At 39.7% G+C, this 22,075-nt stretch overlaps 1 protein-coding gene and 1 long non-coding RNA gene across 2 annotated transcripts in view; one reads left to right on the forward strand and one right to left on the reverse strand.

Moving 5' to 3' along the window:
* The window catches only part of PCDH11X (protocadherin 11 X-linked), a 388,808-nt gene that overhangs the window by 359,185 nt on the left and 7,548 nt on the right, over positions 1 to 22,075 (forward strand). The window lies entirely within an intron of this gene.
* On the reverse strand, positions 5,028 to 5,281 carry LOC118498366. Its single transcript, XR_004900865.1, has 2 exons — positions 5,220 to 5,281; positions 5,028 to 5,090 (listed from the first exon to the last, which is right to left on the reverse strand). It is a non-coding gene; the product is annotated as an uncharacterized LOC118498366 (long non-coding RNA).

The raw sequence follows: 22,075 nt of genomic DNA on the forward strand, positions 1-22,075 counted from the left end.
TTTCGGAGAAATAGCCTGACAGCAAAGGAGTCAGGTTTGGAGAAGTGACCCAGCTCTGAAGGGTCACATGGAAGCTGAGTGGCCGAGGAGAGGGAGTCAGTGGGGCTGGGCAGCCCGAACGATACCTCGCAGACAAACAGGGCACTTGACGAAACAGATCCCAAATAGACAGTGGAGAGCTTCCAAGTGCAAAGACAATTGAGGCTGGGATCCAGGAGGAGACCCCAGGGGTAATGGGTACCCAGCAAGCTCAGTGGGCGCAGTGGGAGCCTCACGTGTTTGCTCGCCAGGCCCAGAGCTATCAAGGGTTTTCGCTGGATCTTCCCATACCGAGTAGGTTGCCCGCACACAAAATGTCAGCGTGATAGTTCTCCACCACAATGGATTCATTCGAGAACAACGAGGAATTCCGATCTGATACATGCAACTCCCAGCCAGCCGCGTGTAAGTGCAGCAAAACAAGGGCAGGACTTTAAATTCTGTGGCTGCAGACCAGTGATTTCTGGGGAACATGATCCAGATCAGTCCAACTGAGCCATTTCTGTTCTTGGAAGAACGTCACGGCATACCCTTCAGGCCCATGAAAAAGAGCTGGTATCTTCCATTCTCCAATCGGTCTAAGCGTCTTTTTGGATGGCTTGTTCAATGCCCATTTCCTGAATTGCAGCAAACTTAGAATGATCAGACCCTTCAGTTTTACATCTTTAACGTGGCCTGTCAAAGACCTGCTGTGAACACAGTAGCAGAAGAGGACTTTGTCAGATACTGAACAAATCTTGTAGGAAGCGTTCAGCATGACTTACAGAGACAAACGTCTTTCAAGTCCTGCTGCTACTGCTTACTGTGTGACCTTGAACAAGTTCTTAAACACTGCGAACCCCGTTTCCGCATCTTTGAAATGAGGATGATAATGTTAGGCAGTTCATTTCGTGGAAGAATACATACAACAATGCGTGTCAAGTGCGTTGGCAGATGAAATAGGTGTGGGGAAGCCGGATGACTCACTGGAGTTCAGATGATGAGGGAACCGTGGGGCTGGGAGTTGATTCATTCATAATTGAAGACAAGCCTGCATTTATCCTAATATTATAGTAGCAAACAGATTTATCATGTCTATAAAAACACGGAAAAAGTTTGCCTTCCTCCTTCCCCCTAATCACAGGCAATATGTCCTTTGTCTTTATTTTACTTTATGATTAAGCCAGTACCATTTTCTGTCTTACAAAGTGCTTAACTTAATTAATTATTACTCTTTCTTTGCTAGGGCTAAAAATATCGCTAATGACTACAGAGTCATATATTAAAAGGCTTATTACCATATCAATTGTAATTAGTTCAATTTATCGTTCGCATCACGAAGCACAAATACCGTAATAACATCATGTTCTTTGTTTTTTGACTTCTGACAGGAAAATACATCACAATTATGTGTTGTTTTACAGTAACCTGTTTTATTTTTGTTTAGTTGTGTGTATTATATATTGGTTTCAGGTGCGCAGCATGGCAGTCAGACAGTTGTAGATTTTGCAAAGTGCTCCCCCCACCCCCCCGATATTTGCAGGGCCCACCCGGCCCCCTACCTAGCTCTCCCAATATTACTGACCATCTTCCCTGGGCTGGACTTGACGTCACTTGACGGCTCTGTAACTGCCCGCCTGTGCTGTCGGCCCCTCCCCTTCTCACCCCAGCCCCCACCCCCTCCCTCTGGCCTCCACCAGCCTGCTCTCTGTGCCTGCGGGAGTCTGTTTCTGTTTTGTTTGTTTTGTTCTTTAGATCCCACATGGAAGTAAAATCATATGGTATTTAGCTTTCTCTGACTGAGTTATAAAAGTATACCTTTATCATTGGTTCATTTTTAATACTCACAGTATATTCAAATACTGTCTTTCAGTGTCTTTCACTTTATCTTTATGCCTCTTACCCTGTCGTTTGCCTTGCTATGCTCCCATTAAGTACATGTGGGTAAGAAATGATTGTTTCATTACGTGATTTCGGGAGCTTTTGAGGGTGTGTGGCCAGAGATAACAATACTGTCAATAGCTACATCTTTGTACATTTGAATATTTGCCTTAATAGTTGAGGAATTATACTGCCAAATACCAAGTGATTTGTTTGCCCTGGGGGTAGGATGGAAGGAATGGTTGATTGGCTTTCAATTATATATGAGTGAGAGAAAAAAGAGCATAATCAGACATCATTTGTAAAAATGACTCAATGTACGGAGAAAATGCTGATAAGTAGAAATATCTTGGGGTGGGGGCAACGAATAAAAAGGGGTCAACATTAACATTTATTGTATTTATATTAGATGTTATTTTAATGTATTTACCAGGTCCTGTGTTAAGCAATTTACATACATTATCTCTAATTGTCTAAACAGTCTTTGACAAGGGATAGGAATTACAAACTCATTCTGGAGCTTAAGAAAAGCGGCCCTCCTGGCTGGCATAGCTCAGTGGATTGAGCGCAGGCTGCGAACCAAAGTGTCGCAGGTTCGATTCCCAGTCAGGGCACATGCCTGGGTTGCAGGCCACGGTCCCCAGCAACCGCACATGGATGTTTCTCTCTGTCTCTTTCTCCCTCCCTTCCCTCTCTAAAAATAAATAAATTCTTAAAAAAAAGAAAGAAAAGCGCCCCTGAGACTGATCAAAAATGATGCCGTGCCAAAGAATGAAAGCTCAGGTGTGTCTGACTGGAATACACACGCTTTTCCCCGAACATAACCCCACTGGAGAACGTGTAGGCACGCATTGTTCTCGGCCGTTAAAGATGTTGATCACAAAGGAATCTGCCGCAGATCGAGAAGGAACTGACGGACCAAGCTTTCTGGTTGGTACTAAGTTGAACATCGTGTTTGAGGGCAAAACTGCTGAAGGTAGCAAAACACAACTTCTCGGGCTGTTTTAGAAAACCGTAAAATGTTCTTGGAGATGATTTGGTCTCAGTGTCGTGGAGCTCCTGTAGATGTCGTATAAATATGCATATCCCTTGAAAGTTGTCTCATTTAAAGTCTTTTCCCCTAGAGTAACATCACAGTGACAGGCAATCCAGTTTGTCATTGCTACCCACTGTCATATTACCTTTTGTCATTGATGCACTGCTTTTCGACCAAAATGATGATATTTATTAGTTTGGATGAGTCGCCTCTTTTGCTTACTACTCTGCCCACGGGCTCTTTGTATCTGCTTCCTAGATACACGCAGAAGCGTAGTCAGTCTATCGCTGAAATCTCGCATTATTAAACGGGCGCGCAAATGTTTTATCTACTCATCTCCTCATTATTTTTCCCTCATCATGTGCTAGAGAGCTGTGAGCTACATTTTCTTTCTATAAATAGTAAGACTAATGCTGAACGCTTTCTCACATCTCAGAAAAAAAGATTGAAATTTGACATTAAGCAGTGCTATCGTAGTCTTAACTCTATGAGCACCAACGTGCAGCCCGGGACACAGTGACAGGGGTCTGTCCCGATTGCCGGCATCTCTGCTGTGGTCACCTGCACCCACAGGGCCCGTGGCTCCCCCTAAAAGGAAGGACACGCACTACAAGGCGCACTGACCTTCCCTCTGAGACTTCCAGGGAAAGAGGTTTTGCGGCATAGAATCGGCTTACGTCATTCTCAAGCCCTTCCTGTTACTCACTCACAGCACCTGCCCTGCACCCTGGGTCTAACGCTTGCACTCTCACAATTCATCCATCATACATCCGTTCCTGATTCTGAACATTTTTTCCAATCAATTAGGCCCTGTGTCTTTATCCTCTTTCTATGACTCCAGATATTTTGCAGAATGCTTTAAAAGGGAAGATAGAAGGCGAGTGAACATCACCCAGGAAGACGACAATGCTTTGGTGTTTTATGACCTTTGGAACTGGGTTTCAAGGGCAACCACGGATCGAACCAAAATTCCGTTTTTATTTCTTACGGATTACGTAGAGTCCCATTTTACATATTCTGACGCTTCAGTACCCAGTTTTAAAAATTACCCCTAGTGATTTTAAGCAGCTTAGCCTCTGGAAAGAGCTCTTTCCCTCAAGTTGCTCTTCGGATGTGAATCCGGGTTTATAATAGTATGAAGCAAGCCCCTCAGCTGTAAATCAGCTTGAGTTACTGCTTACCGACCTCGTCTATGTAAACCTATCTGACGTCCAACCTTTGCTCTGGATCTCTTACCCAGAATCTAAATTCTCTGCTTATCGATTCTTTACAAGGAGCTAATGGGAATGCATTGTGTGGTACAACTAAGGCAATAAGATTTATCTGGCCTACCTGATTTCTAACACCTCATCCCTATTTTGGTGCCCATTACACCAAAGTTCCATGACACCAAACATTTTTGTTTGCTTTCCATTACAGCAGTAGTTTCCAGGGGCAATTGAGCCCCGTCTTCTCTACAGGTAAATATAGATTACATTTAACTTTTGGCCCGCGCTGGTGTGGCTCAGTGGATTGACCACTGGTCTGCCAACTGAAAGGTCGCTGGTTCGATTCCCAGTCAGGGCACATGCCTGGGTTGCGGGCCAGGTCCCCAGTAGGGGGCACATGAGAGGCAACCAATCAACGTTTCTCACATTGATGTTTCTCTCTCTCTCTTTCTCCCTCCCTTCCCCTCTCTCCAAAAATAAATAAACACCTTCTTAAAAATTTAACTTCTGATAGTCTTGTTCTGTCCATGCAACAGGTAGCTGACCAGTTAACTTACAAGCAAGAGTAACTCTGTGACCAGGGCCTTGTGTTAGGAACGTCATGATTCTTGATAATTGATTCACAAGTTGCCCCCAAAAGTAAATCTGACAGTGAGAAATGACCTTGTAAAGCTTTTTCTTCCTCAGCTAATTAGAAACGGTGCCAGAAGACACCTTAAATGGAAACTGGGTAGAATATTTCAAAAGTATTACATGTCTTTAACCCACAAAAATGAACTTAAACTTACTTTTTATGTGGTGTTATGATTAATATTATCATATCCTTTTTATTCATTTTGACATTTGAATTTTTATTCATTTTGGTAACTGCAAACTTTTTGTTCCTGGATTGTCTTCTTTTCAACTTGACAAGAAGCTGACTGTTTTTTTCTTCTATAGACACAGGCCTGATGTCAAGAAAAAGATAAAAATAATTCAAGTTATCCTAAAAAGTGGTACTGCATAAAATTACCAAAATTAAGATTTTTTTAAATGTAGTCTTTATCTTACCAGGTTTTGGTCAACCAGATACACACCTGCTTATTAAAAAGTTTATACATCCTGGCTGGCGTAGCTCAGTGGATTGAGCGTGGGCTGCGAACCAAAGCATCGCAGGTTCGATTCCCAGTCAGGGCACATGCCTGGGTTGCAGGCCATGACCCCCAGCAACTGCACATTGATGTTTCTCTCTCTCTCCCTTTCTCCCTCCCTTCCCTCTCTGAGAATAAATAAATAAAATCTTTTTTTAAAAAGTTAGTACATTGTGTATCAACCTGGCCTTAAAAACACCCATCCATTTCTTGAAGCCAGTATGTTGTTTTAATTGATAACCATTTAAAAGGAAAATATTACAGTTGTAGGTAGGGCATAGAATTCATCCATTAGGCCATTTCCAAATTCCTTGTTCTAATTTTTTAAATGAAAAGATAAGGCACTGACTGCTATGAAGTAACCTAAGAATTAATTGCACCCTGGCTGGCGTAGCTCAGTGGATTGAGAGTGGGCTGCGAACCAAAGCATCGCAGGTTCGATTTCCAGTCAGGGCACATGCCTGGGTTGCAGGCCATGGCCCCCAGCAACTGCACATTTCTCTCTCTCCCTCTCTCTCTTTCTTCCTCCCTTCCCTCTCTGAGAATAAATAAATAAAATGTTTTTAAAAAGAATTAATTGCAATACAGTTTAAAGCTCAGTCCGTGGGCAGCAGATCCACTGAGAAATATTTCTCAGGTGTCAGGACACAGTAGGTCAGCATCTGAACTTTGAGGAGTATACCTGCCCTTGAAATCAAAAGCATTCTTTATTCACCACAGGAGGGTTATACCCTTCCTGGCTCCTTGTACCAGCTGCAGCGTTTGCTCTGTGGTCCATCCATGATCCTTAGCAGCTTCTGGAGTACTGTAGTGGGAGCCCAGTGAGGAAAATGAGTAATCTGTATTTCTTTTATTTTTTACAGATTTTATTTATTTATTCTTAGAGGGGAAGAGAGGGAGAGAAACATCCATGTGTGGTTGCCTCTCATGCACCCCCTACTAGGGACCTGGCCTGCAACCCAGGCATGTGCCCTGACTGGGAATCGAACCAGCAACCCTTTGGCTCACAGGCCAGCCTTCAGTCCACTGAGCCACGCCAGCCAGGGCTGTAATCTGTATTTCTTCCATGAAGCCAAGACTTTAGATGCATTGGTTTTTTTATGAGCTCTGCTCTACTTAACACTGCATGTTTACATAGTAATTGTTTTAGTCTACTGGTCTACTTTGTTTATCTCATGAAAATATACCATCACCCTTTGAAACAAAACCCTGCATTTTCTGGAAATTATAGTTTTTATAGTATGGAGTTGGTGAGAGAGAGAGAAAGACATTTTTCAATAGAAAACTCCTGAAGTCATCTGGTAAAACTTGAAGTTGAGTCGATGTTAATGAGAATGAGAGTAAATACTCATGTAAATACTCATTTGCATGTCTGGATATGACGTAAAACCGAATGCGTTTCATTCTATTAGTACAAATTGCACATTTTGGCTTTCAGTGGTGGCTAATTTGACATGCATAAGGTGTAAATATTTACAACAGTATTATTAAAGTGTTCATATAGTTAAGTAAACAAGCAGGGTAATATCTGATAAAGCTTGGAAAGGAATTTTATGTAGTGCCTGATTAGACAGAAGACAAGATTAAATTAATTTCGTCATAAATCTTAGACATGCTTGTGATGGAGCACATGGGCATCAATGAAGATATTATAAAAATTAATGTAATATATAAAAATGAAATAAATTTTCATTTTTATGAAATGAAAATTTTTATGAGTATATTTTAAGAGTATCATTTTTTAAGAGTATAATTTCCCATAAAGCATATTTGTAATCACTGGACACACTTTTTCATTTTTTAATTACACATGGTGTCATTCCCACATCTTTAGATAGTGTATAACTTGTTTTAAAATGCTGGGCATTTTGACAAACTGTCTTGTATTATCTAATACAGGCTAGGAAATTAGCCATTATGTTAATTTACCTAAAGACATCTATCAGTCTAAACTTAAAAAGAAAACCCTTTCAAATATATCAATATATAACATTTTATTCCAGAATCCTTTCCAGGAGAAGTTATGTAATATAATTGACTGTTTAGAAAGACGTTCACTCATTCTTTCAAAACACAAGTAAATTGTTTAACCCAAATACTGAGTTATGCTTCACATATAAAACTGGATTCCTTCCTTTCAATCAGTAATGTGAAACACGGAGTGATGCACCGTATAACCATGTTTCAGTGAGTGATGGCCTGTATATGTGAGGGTGGTCCTGTAAGATCATAATGAAACTAAGAAATGATCACCCAGTGACGCCATAGCCACTGTAAAGCCATAATGTATTTTTGGTGACACTCGTGTAAATAAAGCTACTGCACCTGCTACTGTGTACAGCCAGAAGTACTTGCTGATGCCAATAACCCACTATGTTAGTGGTTTATGTAATTACTATACTATACTTCTTATTGTTATAGTGTATTCTTCCCACCTATGAAGAAAACCACACTGTAAAACAGCATGCCACATTACGCTGGCAGCAAGCTTGCATATCTTATGTTTACTGAATCTCTTGATTGCATCTTTGTTTTTTCTTGTGCTTGATTTAATTTGGTTTGGCTTTGTGCGGGGACGTGTTGCACAGGCGCGTAGCCTGTAGTGAGAGGCTAGACCACATGGATGTGGCGTGTGTAAGCGCGCTCTGCGAGGTTCACACAATGATGAGGTCACCTAATGATGCATTTCCAGAATGCATCCCAACTGCTAAGTTGTGGGACATTTACACAATGGAATATTACTTGGCCATAAAAAGAAGGAGCTCATCTCCTTGGCAACAGCATGGATAATGGATCTAGAGGATATGACGCTTAGTGTAAGAAGTCAGAGAAAGAAAAGTATGATTCGATTTCACTCATCTGTGGAATCTAATGAACAAAATGAACTAACAAGGAAAACAGACAGACTCATGGACATGGACAACGGTGTGGGGATTGTGCAGGAGGGGTGTGAGGGGACTAAAAGGTAATGGGAAAATACAATAAGACTACATTTAAAAAACAATTATTGATTTATTATCAATAAACATAAGAATGCATGAGTAAATGAAACAGACCGGGATCTGCCAGGTTGACACATTTTTCTTTGTACTTTGTTTCTGAGTACAAAGACCTCCACGTGACTATGCAGAAGTGGTGGGTGATGGTGAGAAATATGTATGAACACTTTTTCGGCCCCAGGGACTAACGAAAGAGGAATGACAGACTTACAATAAGGTGTGCGGTTCATTAAAATTTGCTGATTGTTTTTCTAAGGACAAGGAATCACATAGTGCCTCTAAAAATTAAAGAGCAATTTTCTCTTAAGACAATTAAATTGCTCCCATACACACACACGCACACACACGAAGCATATGTACTTGGTGAATCCCGGGTTGGGACAAGAATCTTTGGTAAAAATCTTGTTCGATTCATTTGCATGGAACCCGGAAAAAAACTATATATTTCTATGTTTTATTAAGGATTTGAATTATCAGGTCAAAATCTCTGAGAAAAGAAGTGTCAGTGTATGCACACGAGTTTTCAGGGCCAAAGAAAGGACATCCAGTGGTCTTTACCCTTGAAGCCACTGCCTACAGCGTTATATGGAACTCCAGTGACAAAATAACCGTATCAGTGCTGAGACTCAGAAAATGATGCCTTTTCAAGTGCTAGTGCTTCTTACATTGCCAGTGAAAAGACCAATACGGGTTTGAGACAGGCCACAGAAGGAAACATGGAATTAGAATATTTCCTTAAAACATCAGCTCAGCGTTAGATTTCCGTTGCCTGTTAACACACCACTGTTCCCTAAAGCATTATGTTTCTCACTGTTGGAAGGCTGCCCTTCTTACGTGTTTATAAGACGACTGCTTTTTCTTGAAGGAATTCAGAAGAAAACACTTGAATTGATGTTTACACAATAGGCAGTGATTAGTGTGCAATTTGCGTTGATAGAACAAACAAAACACTGTTGCTCGTTTCCAACCCTGATTTAACAGCGGAGCACAATTGTGATGCCTGTAAGAGACATCTAATCACAGTCCACCGATTCTGAAAGCATTATTTAGGGCCATTATCACACCTACAGCTTTCCATATTTGTATTTCTCTATTATTTACCCGTGTTCATGAATCTTGGTACTGCATTACCGACCTTCTACCATAATAAAAAAAGAGCGACTGTAGGGACCCAGAGTCGCATCGGGATGGGGCTGAGTGTGCAGAGGATGAATGAATATGAAATCATGAATGGCTGGAAACAAATCACTCATCCATTCTCTGGCTTCCATTGGTTGAAGAACAGGAAGGAGAATTAGCTAACTCAAAGCTATACAAGTGGGGCCCAGCAATTGTAAGTGCTAGGGAATACTACTAAAGAGATTGTTTTGAAAAAGTAAAAGTAAATAAAACCATGTTCCATGCTCAATTGTGTTGGTGAGTGAAAATGGAAACTTCAGCCAATAATGGGGTCTATTGAGTGTAAATGACCTTATATAAGACTTGTCCATTCTTTACAGAATGCTGGCCTTCTTGTGTGTGAAATAGAGTTTTATAAAGAAAACATGTGCCCTGGCTGGCGTAGCTCAGTGGATTGAGCACAGGCTGCGAACCAAAGCGTCGCAGGTTCGATTCCCAATCAGGGCACATGCCTGGGTTGCAGGCCACGGCCCCCAGCAACTGCACATGGATGTTTCTCTCTCTCTCTCTTTCTCCCTCCCTTCCCTCTCTAAAAATAAGTAAATAAAATCTTTTTAAAAACTTTTAAAAAACATGTAATAGACTTAAGAGCATTAAAATATGTCATCTGAAATATTGTGACATCATATTTTTCTTGACCAAATAAATCAAAGAAAGAAAAGAAAACTTCGAGCCCTAGCTTTCAATGCAGTGAGTCTTCCAAGAGGAAAACACAATGATTTTTTTAAAAGATTCGCATTTTTTACAAATTTTTCTTTGAACCCCAAATTCAAGTTGCACAGTGGGGAAAGTAGAAGATCGTCTAACAAGTCATTTGAATATTGACTGTTCTGCAAAACTTCTTGGGGAGGGTGGAGCAGTGCATCCACCTCTACTATCAAATAGATGGACCGTCTCCCTGGTAATAGATACAAGCTACAGCTGTTACGCAGCGAAATTCAAGAGATGGCTGCAAACAATGCCACCAGCACGTTCAGTGTTTCCTTAGTACTTCGTCATGCGTGCCCTTTAAGGCACAAACTCAGAAGCCACAGGAATACTTCACAATGCTTTGAGCTTAAAAACTAAGATTGCAGAACTTTAAAAAGTCACACAGGGAAGGCCTCAGCCACAAACATTCCAGAGACAGCATATGATATCACTTCAGGGATGAGTATCTGATTCAAGTGTTTTCAGCGCGAGTTATTTCTTTTTTCATCTTTCTTGACAACTGATTGCCATAGAAACACTTGTATTGGTCCCGGCGCCATGTGGCAGGGTCGACAGAATCTCAAGTCAAACAATTGAAACGATCCTTTCATGGATGGCAACTAAGGTATATTGGTGGCAAACGCAGATGTACAATGGACTTTTAAAAAAATTCTCAAGTATTTTATTTCTGAAACTGCTTCTCGTATGTTGGGCCAAACACGTCTGCGGCACTCCCACGTGTGAGAAAAACACTACAAACGGGAAGGTTTCCTTGAGCCAAGGATATATATAAACTTAGTGGGAGTAAAGCCCCAGTTTGAAATGTGTGTGTACACGCACAGTCTTGCTTAGTTCAACTACTCTGAAGTGTCTTTTAAGGATTGAGGACTAAATCTAACATCTTACATGAAAACCAGGGTCCCAAGAACAGTGGGTAAGACATCCATAGATAATATTAAAAAATTCCAAAGCTACCTCTTTTACAAGAATGTCCGTGATTACCCCCAGAAGTTAACATAATTCCCTGTAACATTCCTGTCTTTGACAGAAACGTGCTGTTTTCTGCAAAGCTGAACTCTGAGAGTTTACCCCTAGTGAATTTGTTTGATTCATAAATGTGTACCTACATACTATTTCCTTAAGCCGTCTTGTTTGCCGTTAGCATATTATATAGCATACTGTGAAAATTTGCTCACCCACATTTTATGAAAAATTGACATAGGAAGGTTTTTATGAACGTATTAAATAAGAAGGTAAATATTTAGGTTCTGACTGAAAAATGTAATTCTGACAGTATCTGTTATACTTGAAAAACTGGATTTGAAAAATATTAATAGCAAACAATTGACCCATTTTATGTAATCATCCTCAGCTGTGAGCTTTTCTGAGTTTAGTGAGAGCCTTACATTGTCACAGAGATAAAGTCAATTATCTTTTTCAGAGAGAAAATCATAAAAGATCATGGCCTGACGGTGTGCCGGAGGGACTGGAAATGAAAAGATCTTTGAGTTCATTAATTTCGCTAATGTGGCTAATATACTACCTATTTTTCACTGATATTCTAGGGATAAAGGGGGGTTCCTGCCACGCTGCTGTGATGTATCAATATGCACGTGCAGTCGGTCTGCATTATGCAGGGACAGGGCACAGGGAGAAACTAAAGTGTAATATATGGAATTTCAAAAAGAAAGATAGACCAGTAGTGATATATTTTCATTGTGGTAGAACCTTGAGCCTTTTTCTTTTATAACTCAACTTCCCATGACGTAGCTGATGTCCAGAAAGATTGGCAGTTGATAAATACAGTGTTCATTCTCCCAAGGGAAGGGAGGACATTTCATAGGAAAGTCTTTGCAGAGGAGATGATTAAGTTAACCTAAATCGAAATCACACTTGCATTCTCCTTAAGAAGTTAGCCTTGATACCTTTACTATTCCAATACAAGGAGTAGCTTTACTTTTCTTTTTTTAAAGAAAAATGCCTTTAATAAATACAACACACTAACAAAGACCACAGCATTATTATTATCAAGTAAATCTTCGCTGCACTTAAGCATAGGAGGGCACACAGTAGGGACAAGACGTGTTTAGTCCTATTGAGAAAAATAAATCAGGAGACAGTACAAAGGGGGAAAGAGAGATACATACGAGGTTCTAGTGAAATTCAACACGTGAACGAGCATTAAAAGGAGACAAGTTGAGGAGTAATGTACTTAGCAAAAAAAAAGTTCCAAGACTAAAATCTGAGCTAGTACAGCTTGTTATTTCTATACGAGAAACTTATTAATTGCTACTCTGTATCTTTAGTCAAGTACGAAACAGATTTTTAAAAAAAGGCTAATCTTTAATTTACTAAGCTTTATAGCAGAACCAAAGTGCTGTCAAGAGAAAATATTAAGACATACAGAAATTACAAATATTGAAATATTTAATGAATAACCCTAACATGACTCTGATATTTTGTGAAGATAAAGATTTATGTTATAATAGTTGCCATGGTTCCGACATGTGCAGCGCACAGACTGTGGGAAGTGTGTGATTTGTTGGTATTAACACCAAATCATACCGAGAATCTTCATTAAATAGTGATGTGTGCATAGTTTTTTTTTTGTTCAGATAATCTGAAGAAAAAATCTTAAGTGGTCTTAGTGAAGTGAAATAGGTGAGGCTACGGAAACCCTTTGTTTCAACTACTAAGCCATCATGTTCTGTTTGTCTACATTTCTGAAAATACGAGATACCTGCCTTCATGTCCTTGCCAGCAAGATCCGTACAGATGAAACTTTTCTGGGAAGGTTGATATGTTAGCATAAATCAGATTGCGGAGAGCACAAACTCACTAGAGAAACAGTACAGCTGTAAAACCCTTTAAAACAACCTGCTTTATAATGACCGAATAACAGTTCGGAAGAATGAACCTCTGAGACTGATTCGCCCAGCTGGTAGAATACCTTTAAGAATGTAAGTCTTTTGTCAGTTTATGCAAAGCAGTTCTCGTGTAGGAATGAGTTGGGTAGATATTTTGGTTGATCCCAAACATGTATCCTTAACTGGTAATATCTTACCACAAGATCCTATTCCCATCTTTGCTTCAATTTTTATCTGATTAATATCTGAACATATGACCTCATCTCATTTAGATCTTCATATTTTTATTTCCAAATTATTTCATGGGCTTAGTAAGTCTGTCGAAAATAAATAATCCTATGGACATGATACATGAATACTACTAGACATCTTGTGATACAATATTTATAACCGCCATTGCCATTTTATTCCAACACAAAAACCCTTTTAGGGAGTGTTAACTATTTCTTTGATTTGGCAAGAACTTTGAGAATTAATGGTTGATTTCTCTTAGTTTTTAACAGTCAAGAGTTCTTGAGGAACCATTTAGAAAATGACATAAAAGGTGAGAAATCAGTGCATGGCAAAGTAACGGCAGTTTTATTTTTTAATGTTGCTTGAGGCAAGATTCCTGATTTGGAAACATAATGCTGCTTAAATGAAGATTAAGATCAGCCAGGCCTGATGTTTTTATTCTTGAAAGTTATCTATGGTCTATTCTATTATTTCTCGTGGATATTTCTTAGCCATGATGAAGGTCTATTTGCAAGTCAAACTATGTATTAAATATTGTGTCACACAACTCACACACACACCATACTTAGCCCCGGCTGGTGTGGCTCAGTGGATTGAGAGCCAGCCTGCAAACCAAAGGGTTGCGGGTTCGATTCCCAGTCAGGGCACATGCCTGGGTTGCAGGCCAGGTCCCCAGTAGGGGGCGCACGAGAGGCAACCACACATGGATGCTTCTCTCCCTCTCTTTCTCCCTCCTTTCCCCTCTCTCTAAAAATAAATAACATAAAATATTTAAAAACTACACACGTACTTAAAAGTATTCTTGCAGTGACACATGCTCATAAAGTTCTAAAAAACAAACATGTACAGTAGAAAACATGAAAACATTCCAAATAAAAATAAATTAGGCATAGCTACTGTTAAAATGTTGAGGTGATTTTTAAAATCTCAGAATATGCTTTTTTTGGTTTGGTTTGAAAACATTGGGATCGTCCAGTGTCATTAACTATGCTTTGAAGTTTTATTTTTAGTGGACCAATGCTATGGTGTGACCTCCGTTGTATGTGGCTCCTTTTTAGTAAACATTGACATAATTTCATAATTTACATAATTTCATAAATTCACAGTCTTGTTTTTAAATGGTGCACTTTAAATTTTAGCAAGTGCAATAAACTATTTTCTCTATTGAAATGCATGGGTACATTCTTATGCATATACCTTTGTCGAAAAATTTGGTTAATAGTTAATATTGCCATATCTTGGAACTATATTAATTCATACATTATGAAATACTATTATAGGTAGCAGATCAAGAGAGAAAAATGTATCATCTATGAAGAATCACTTGACTATGTCAGTCTATTGATTCACAGCTCGTAGTTCCCTGTGAATCAATGATATTTCTGAAAAGCAAATGAACTGTCACTCAAGTTACCCCTGTATGCAATTGATGTAGTGACAGTTTTTCCCTGCATGCGAAAGAATTCAGTGACCTTACTGATCACTGCAGCCTCGTGGTAGCAGGAGGACAGGAGAGAACTTGCAAAATGCATTTCAGTTCAATACTGGGAAATACGCATATTATACCTTCCTTTCCCCCTGTTTTCTAATGGCCAGGGCCGTGGAGTGGAGTCCTCCAGTTTTTTGATAATGCCTAGTGGGTGGGTCTCATCCATGATCAGTTATTCGCTGTCAGAATTTACATCTATCATTTCAAGTCTGATTTTTTGGGTTAATCTATTCTGCTAACATGGGCTTCAAGGAAGCAATGAGCTATATCAAATTAGGTATAAACTACAAATGGTATTTTATGGGGAAGGCAGATTAGAAAATAAATAAAAGCGGAGGACAGATCATAAACAAGTAGATATTTAACAGTCCCTACAAGGTTTCTTTGTTTTCATTTACATGGATTAATTGAGTGGTATAGATCATAAAAAATATTATCGGCAAATTTTCAGAACTTCACATACATTGCCGCACATTTTTCAAATGAATGGCAGAGTTAATGTGAAGGTTTTCTTTCTTTCTTTCTTTCTTTTTTAAGATTTTATGTATTTATTTTTAGAGAGGGAAGGGAGGGAGAAAGAGAGAGAGAGAGAAACATCCATGTGCGGTTGCTGGGGGCTGTGGCCTGCAACCCAGGCATGTGCCCTGGCTGGGAATCGAACCTGCGACACTTTGGTTCGCAGCCCGCGGTCAATCCACTGAGCTATGCCAGCCAGGGCTAAGGTTTTCTAAAACTGGAAATCGTCCTCGTTTCTGAGTCCCAGGCTCACAGGCTCTTGGTTGCCTTTTGTGTGCACAAGAAGCCGAGCAGGTATTCTGTCTGCCAAAAAGGACAGGTTCATGGAACAAAGATAAGAAAACAGTCCATTTCAGAGGGGAAAAGCCGTGCTTGTGTCTGCAGAACCTTAGGTTTACCATCAGTTTTCTCACTACGGTCTATAAGACCAAACTCTGTCTTCCAAAGAGGGCGATCGACTAGGGAAATCACTCCATGTTTTACAACTATGTGAATGGCCTTACATTCCGATGATATTTTTGTCAAAAGAAGCCTTACGTGCACTGTATACACCAACGTGTTCTTTCAAATAGAATTTGTGTTCTCATATAGAAATGTGTGCTGAGGCAGAAAAGGACACATGTACCACGCTAGTTGACTTGGAATCATTTTGACTTTACTGATGATAAAGCGTGTTGTTTCCAAAGAACTTTGACAGTTTCTTAAACAAAAGAGGAAACGACAAAAACAGAAAGTTAAGGGGAGAGGAGGTTGCAACCACGGAGTTCTTCCTGTCATAAGGTCTCTGCCATAAATGTTGGCATCATCTGCCCGTTTTGATAGAGAGTTTTCTTTCCTGGGCGTCAGGTCCCCTGTTGGGTGTGAAAGTGCACGGACCGGATCCAAGTTTGCAAAGTCACGGGTGCAGAGCTGAACAGTAAGAACACAGAGCCAAATTAAAAACGACATCAGGACTTACTCTATCTGATGGCTCTGAAGCGGGAGCTCAAACCGGAGGGTCAGGAAATAATGGATCGTGCTTTCAGTGGACACATTGAAGCCCTCGATGCCAGACGCAGCAACTGGAGAGGTCTCCCCAGTGGAACAAGGCAATTCCTTCCAAGGAAGACAAAGGAAGAAGCTCTTACACACACTTTGGGAAAACTGTCTCCTTCAGGAGCCGCCTGATTCAGTGGCTGGCCAGACTGTGGGCCGTTCCTAGCCGGGGTTTGAGCTCCCTGGAGTTCAGCAGCACGGGGACCCTTCCAGGGAGGCAAGAAGGAACCTTTGCAAGGTGTCTTTTCCAGTAAATAAAGTCTCTATGTTGCTGCGGTTTCCATCTCCTTGGAGCGCACTGTGGAAAGATCCCTGTAGCAAAGGATGAGGATTTCCGATACAAGGATTTATCCACTGGGCGTGGAAAGAAACAGGAGCCCAATGCATGGAGCATCTCAAAAGGCCAGGGCACCAACTTTGTTATACCACCAACCTCAGAAATAAACAGATACACCACAGGAGGGTCATTCAGGACCTGGGACCACTCCCTCATTGCCCCACAGATGCCTGCAGCCTGTCACAGACACTGTGGGTGCAACAGGGGCAGACGAGCCCCTGCCTGCATGGAGCTCACATTCTGTGGGGAGGAGACAGACAAGGAAAGATCTGGATGTCATGTTGAGTACCCGCAAGTGCCACCAAAGCTAAAGTGCCAGGACAGGTCAGGAAGTGAAGACACAGGGTCACCAGGGAAACTAGTCAAGAGAGAAGTTTTTCAAAGACACCACTGAGTGTCAGCAGGGGTCTGAAAGCAGTGAGGGGGGCGCCGGGCAGCCACCTGGGGAAACGTATTTGAATCAGAGGAAGCAACGGGTTCAGAGGTGCTGAAGTAATGGCGGCCATGCTGCTGACCTTGACCACGGGAGACACACTCACACACACTCACACAGGACAAGGCTGAGAGGAAAAGACTTGCTCAGGACCCAAGGCCTCCAGATCCAAATATTGGTCAACTTCTCCTTCCCTCCTACTCTCACTATTAACCTTCTACAGGAAGTTCGTAGTGTTCATTTTCTCCTTTAGATGAGGATAATTTCAGTTTTCTATGGAAAACAAACTATTTGTTTTTAGATGGAAGAATGTAATGATTATATTTGCCAGCACATAAATCAAATTAAGAAACCCGTGACAGTCAGATATTAACTATAAAAAATCAGTTATGGACATACTTTTGCATGTATGCAATGTATATGTATGATATTTGCCATCATCGTTTGCACTGGTGTGAAACACACATGTTTCATATTAGTTGTGTTTATATTCCTTCAGTAGGACTAATGGAGTCTAATAAAATTTGTAAATTATATGATATACAGAATCTACTCAGTTAAAAGACATAAAATAGATTTCAATTATAGTCTACTAACTCCACAATATTGGAAATAATTGCCAAGACTAGGTGGGAATAAACACAGGAGTTGTGTATTGAAAACTGCCGGCATTGTATTGCTCCTACAGGTACTATACTATTATCAGAGCAATTTCAGTTTTGAAAGTATATATTTTTACCTGAGTAAACAGCATGCATTACTACAGAGCTACAATAACTTTTTAAATGTGTAATCGTTAAAGTATAAGGTGTATTTTCTAAAAGAATACTATAATAGCATATTGACTATCAAGTTTATTTGATAAAAATTTTAAATAGTTTTAATAGTTGTACTTTACAACTTATGAAACCACACAGTATCAGGAAGTGTCTAATTCTAAAAATTGCATGCTTCAATTATATAATGATTGCTCTGTGAAATTGAAATATAATGCAAACCTTGGGAAAATGTGGTGTGGGTTGAAATTGAAACACTTTAGGCATAATAAAAAGATAAAAACATACTTCATATTTATTGACTTGTTTAGATGCAATTTTTCTTTTAATAGCTTTGGTAAAAATAAATAATCTACGTACACAGAGTCACTTGTGTACAAAACACAATTTCATTGTACCATACCTGAAAAATCTCCCTGCACTTCATGAGATAAAAGCCATAATTAGATTGGTCTTTTCTGCAAATGTGGAGCCTAGGTCACAGGCAGGGCCAAACGAGAAAGTGTGAGTATAACCATTTAAGTCCATGACTGCTTGAAAGTAAATTATCACTTGCAGAAAGCTCAAGAATAGGGTTAGGGTTGTATAGGATGCCCCAATACATTTGGATTTCAAATCCACTGTAAAGTGTTTGTACAAATATTCCCAAATATTGAATGAGGCATAGTTACATGAAACAACTAATCGTACTTTATATGAAATTCCAAAGTAAACGGGAACCCCATACTGTTAGGTTTAATCATACCGAACATGTTCTGTGAATACTCTCCTTTTGTAGGCAACAGGGTGTAATGTCACCATTGTTATTAGTGAATAACATTAAATTAACTAATATTAAATTTTCTCAATCCCATTATCAGAAGAGTTTCCATCAGATACTTTTCTTTCTTCCCAACAATACGCTTTAAGTTTGTTCCAGAGAAATATGCAGACGAACGACCGAATGGGTAGTTGAAACATGCTGTTATGTGAAAAAGCTTACACATTCTTGCCTAATGCCCTATATTTGGGTATATTCTCCAAATAATATGTCAGAAGGAACAGAAGAAGTTACCGCATTTTATATGCAGTGGCCCCAACAGACTCATCCTCGGCTTCAGCGTCTCGCCTGTGAAGTTCAGGTTCAGCAAGAATCCTGCTCATTCAGTTTGGAGACACTCAGTGTCTGCCCGCCCTGGCCCGTGGCCTTCGGTGAGAATCTTACTGAGTTGGCTCAGGAAGAACGCCCCTTCTTCTTGCTCTCTCCTCAGTAACTTTCCACCTACTTACTGTACTCAGAGTTCAGCCGAACCTCTCTTCCTTTTGGTGCGAAAGTCTTCCTGACAATTTTAATGGGTTACAATTTTTTCTTTGCCAGTGCAACATGAATTTTAAGTAGCCTGTGAAAACTTCAAAGTGTACAAGTATATTCTAATTTCTAGAGCAATCACTAAAAAATGTGCAGATACAGATAGCTAACAAAGAACAATAAATAAACTGGAAATCGAAAAAATTTAACTAATGAACTAAAGGCAGAAAAAGGGGAACAGATGCTTTAAAAAAAAGAAGACAAACAGAAAATTAATAATAAAAGGGACAACCAAATTAAATCACATCAAGAGGTACACGAAGTGTTAATGAAGTGACCACTCCAGGAAGCAACATCTAACTTTTGGAAGTCTTGAATACACAAAGGTCCGGCCCTGTCTGGCGTAGCTCAGTGGATTGAGTGCGGGCTGGGAACCAAAGTGTCCCAGGTTCGATTCCCAGCCAGGGTACATTCCTGGGTTGCAGGCCAGAACCCCCAGCAACCGCACATTGAATCTTTCTCTCTCTCCCTCTCTCTCTCCCTCTCTCTCTCCGTCTCTCTCCCCCTCCCTCTCTCTCTCTCTCCCCCTCCCTTCCTTCCCTCTCTAAAATAAATAAATAAATAAAATCTTTAAAAAAAAGGAAAAAAATACACAAAGGTCCGGAGACCTAGACGATAAATGCATGGGAAAAGATGTATCATTGAACAGTAAATATAAGGAGGCCAGAGTGGCTATATCAGTATTAGAAAAACAGTTTTCCAGATAACATAGTATTGCCAAAAATAAGACTATTTCCTAATTATAAAAGTGTTAATATATCAGGAAGTTTCAGACAACACAATAACCACATTGACCTACTTGATACCTGTACAGAGATCATTACATCCTAAAACTTAGTATATTAACTGAGATTAACTTTGCCGAGGACTCATACTAGCTCCCTGAGAATTTCTCTATATCTATTTCTCTCCCTATCTTTACACACACACACACACACACATGATCTTTTAGTTTGTTCATGCAGCCCAAACCTTATTTACACCTTCTTCTTAACTGGAATCATTACATTAGCTGTCACTCATAAATTACATGTGCATGTTCGGATCGAATACATTTTTTAAAATCACATTTTTTCCTTCTTCTCTCCAGTTGTTTTGTAAGTGACATATGATTGGTCCTTTACATTATTAATGTGCAAACATGAAAGTTATGACTTATTAGGCAAAATGTGATTCATTGCTTGTCCATCTTATATCTGCGCAAACATTGTAATACCTCCTCGTTACAAAGCTCAGTAGCCTATTGAATACACAATGTGCTTCATATCGCTGGAACACCAACTGCCATTTCTAAAAAAAATGGAAAGTGGCATTTTGCTCCCGCTCAAAGGCAATCAGCATATTCATACTAGGAATAGGAATTTGCCTGGTTAAAATTCCAAGTACTGATTTAAATGTATTTTGAATAAAAGTTCACAGGTGTAATGCTTGGTTACAGTAAATCAGAATTTAGCAAATTTTGCATTGAAAGTATAGGTAACACTTAATCCCAAATGGTTAATTGCCAAACACCTAAATTATGGAAAATAGTTCATTCACACTGGAACAGGAGGGAGAATCTTGCCACTGGGGGGGGGGGTTTTCATGACTTCGCTCACATGTGGACCAATTTGGTCTAAGTTAGGGATAACTGTTTTCACATGTCCAAATTTGACATCTCCAAATACTAGCCCAGGAAAACCTAAAGGTGATCCCAGCAGGAACTTTGAATATATTTTTTCTCATACTTGCTCTTCTTTTTTAAAAAAAGATTTAATGTATTTATTTTTAGAAAGGGAAGGGAGGGAGAAAGAGAGAGAGAGAGAGAAACATCAATGTGCGGTTGCTGGGGGTCGTGGCCTGCAACCCAGGCATGTGCCCTGACTGGGAATCGAACCTGCGACACTTTGGTTCGCAGCCCGCGCTCAATCCACTGAGCTACGCCAGCCAGGGCTTCATACTCGCTCTTCTTTATGTCAAAGTCAATGATACAGAAAGGCACAGTCCAGTGGCATATATTTTTAAATATCAATTACAGTTTAAAATTAACTGATTATATATCTTTTTATCAATATTAACTTTTTCTTTTGACAAATACAGGTCTTGAATAAGTAAGTGATAGTAAACTCGTAAACAAATAGTTTCCCAGAACAATCACTATAATATTATGAATGATTTTATATTCATAGTTACCTATGAATTTTTGAAATAACGATTGTTAACATGTACCGGAATAGTCTTTGGTAATAAATAAACTGGACAGCATTTATTATTAATGATTCAGGATTATAAAACAACTCTCTATTTGAAGAACCTGACATGCTTACCAGAAACGTGCGGAATGTATAAAAGGAGAAGTTTATCATGGTAGCATTAGTAATTTTTAAATGGAAAGAACAATTTCTGTTTCTTGCAAGATTTATTCAAAAGAGGAGAATGGATGAAAACAGAACTGTATTTTGCCAAATGAGTTCTTGCAGAAGGGCAAGGTCATCGGATGGATGGCGACGGCTACATTTATTGGTCACTAATGATTCTGTTACGCTTTTCGTAGTGTCTGTGGCCATAGACCAAAAGGTACCTTCCCATCCCCCGAAAGGACGTATGTCTGATAAATTCTGTTCAACTAAAAAAAGGTGAAAGTCATACCGAAGGCAATGGACTTGTTCCGCTTCAGAGTTCAGTGGAGGCGAACCTCAGGATTCAAAGTTCCAAAGAATAATAAAAACGAAATGCCATTCTGTTCCCTGGGGAAAAATATTTTTCTTTCCAATTTCAAAAGCCAAGTATAAACAGCATGATGGTGTTTGCCACCAGATTGTCGCCATCTCTTCACCAAAGGTGTGCGTATTATTTAAAAGTGAAAAGGGATAAAGTTATTAAAAGTTTGGCATTTCTGCACATTCTGTTGTAGCTTTGG

This window comes from Phyllostomus discolor, chromosome X, assembly GCF_004126475.2.
Source record: "Phyllostomus discolor isolate MPI-MPIP mPhyDis1 chromosome X, mPhyDis1.pri.v3, whole genome shotgun sequence".
In the NCBI taxonomy this organism is placed as follows: domain Eukaryota; kingdom Metazoa; phylum Chordata; class Mammalia; order Chiroptera; family Phyllostomidae; genus Phyllostomus; species Phyllostomus discolor.